The sequence below is a fragment of the Rana temporaria genome, chromosome 3 (genome assembly GCF_905171775.1).
Source record: "Rana temporaria chromosome 3, aRanTem1.1, whole genome shotgun sequence".
Lineage (NCBI taxonomy): Eukaryota > Metazoa > Chordata > Amphibia > Anura > Ranidae > Rana > Rana temporaria.
The window spans coordinates 487586064-487588584 of NC_053491.1; positions in this window are offsets into that span (position 1 = coordinate 487586064).

The window sequence follows — 2521 nt, forward strand, 5'->3', positions numbered from 1 at the left end:
ACCAGCATATCCCTCATGACTAAGTGGGACCCCTGAGGTTGGGAACTCGTGGATCTGTTCTACAAAGTCCTTGGTGCTGTTTTGGGAGTTACAGGTGTCATCTTGCTCACCTGCATATCTGTGTTCTTCCGACCTCCTCTGAGTGGATTTTTGCGGGCTGCATACCGGGGACGGGGTCAGCGTGGAGCCCCCGCTTCCCCCTCCGGTCCGATGGAACGATGTGCCGCCCGGTGACTGAGATGGGCTATGCTGGCGTCCCCCGCTGTTAGAGCCGCGCTGCGAGGCCGAGGCGCCATCTTGCGGCCTAGGAGTGCTCGCCGCGGGGTAGAAGTCAGTTAGCTTCTTTGGCTTTCTGTCCTGCTTTCGCTTCCCCATCGCCGTCTCTTCTCCCCCTGAGTCGCCTGCGGAGATATGGGAGTAGATTAGGGCTGGTTTAGGTGCTAGATGCCGCTGGATGGTGCTTCTTCACACGGAGCTCCTGTCTCACACAGCCATCCGCTCCGGCTGCCGGCCACGCCCCCCTTGTTGCCCTTCTTTGTACTCGCTCCATTTCCAGTACATCCTTCCTGAGGACTGGTACCCAGAACTGAACAGCATACTCCAGGTGCGGCCGGACCAGAGTCTTGTAGAGTGGAAAAATTATTGTTTTATCTCTGTAGTAAATCCCCTTTTTAATGCCAATATTCTGTTTGCTTTGTTAGCAGCAGCTTGCCATTTCTGAGCCTCTCATCTACTAGGACCCCCGGGTCCTTTTCCATCCTAAATTGCCCCAGAGGTTCTTCCCCTAGTGAGACCAAATGCATTACGTTACATTTTTCAATAACATTAAACCTCAATTGCCATGTAGATACCCACCCTATTAATTTACCATATATACTCAAGTATAAGCCGAGTTTTTCAGCACTTTTTTTGTACTGAAAATGCCCCCCTTGGCTTATATTCGAGTTTCCTTTTTGTGCCTGATCTCCCAGATTTTGGGGACCCGGTACCGGCTCACATGTAGTCCCATTCTTCCTCTACAAGTGTGCAAAGTTTATTGTCCGGGGACCTACCGCTGGGGAGCACCAATTTTTCAAAGCCGGGCACCCCTTCCATAGACTCCCATGTTAAACGGTCATTTCTCAAGTGATTTTGGGGACCCGGTATCGGCCGGTCGTAGGTCCCCTGGACCCGTAACTTGGCAGGTATGTAGCCCCGTTTCTCCTCTACAAGTTTGTTGTCAGGGGGATCTACGGCTGGGGAGCACCGGTTTTTCAAAGCCGGGCACCCCTTCCATAGACTCCGATGTTAAACGTCAGTCTAGTCATGGGCACAGTGAGGCATGGGCACAGTGAGGCATGGGCACAGTGATGCCCTGTACACACGATAACTTTTTGTGATGAAAACAAATGTCATTTTTTATCATGAAAAAAAAAAATGAATTTTTTTCAACTTCATCATTAAAAATGATGTTGCCCACACACCATCGTTTTTGAAAAATGATGAACAAAGTGAAGGCACTCTAAAGGGGAAGTTCTATTCGCCTTGAGGCTGCTTTTAGCTGGTTACTTGTTAGTAAAAGACGATTCGCGCTTTTTTGTCTGTTACAGCGTGATGAATGTGCTTACTCCATTATGAATGGTAGTTTTACCTCCCTGTCTCAAAACTTGCTTCTGGGCATGTGCGGGTTTAAAACGTAATTTTTGCCCACACACGATCATTTTTTATGACACAAAAAATGACATTTTAAAAAATGACATAAAAAATTCAAGCATGTTCGAATTTTTTTTTTTTTTTTCATTTTTCAGAAGACAAAAAATTAAATTTTGCCCACACACCATCATTTTAAATGACATTTTTAAAAATGTCATTTTATTTCATCACAAAATGTGATCGTGTGTACAGGGCATGAGGCATGGGCACAGTGAGGAAAAGTGAGGCATAGACACAGTGAGGCATGCAGATGGACACCCTCGGCTTATATTCGAGTCAATACGTTTTTTTTTTTTGTGGTAAAATTAGGTGCCTCGGCTTATATTCGGGTCGGCTTATACTCGAGTATATACGGTAAGTCTTCTTGTAAGGTTTCCACATCCTGCAAAGAAATTATTGCCCTGCTTAGCTTTGTATCACCCGCAAATACTGAGATTGAGCTGTTTATCCCATCCTCTATATCGTTAATAAATTAAACAGGATTGGTCCCAGGACAGATCCTTGGGGGACCCCATTTACCACACACAGGACCATTCCGAGTACTTCCCATTTATAATCTAAGGTAATCAGTTCTACATCATTATCGAAACCATTGTGTGATGTTTTAGATAAATATTTGTGTAGCACTACCCCCGAAGGAGCTGCTGGATTGTTTTGGGTGGCACGTTACCTCTATTTCCTCGCCGTCTAGGGTATCAGATGAGAGTTGAGAAAAAGTTCAATGTCCGTACTTTAGACTTCTTTTTCTTTGCTTTATTTGCTGAACTTGGTAAAAGAATAAAGGGCCAGATCCTCAAAAGGGATACGCCGGCGTATCTACTGATACGCC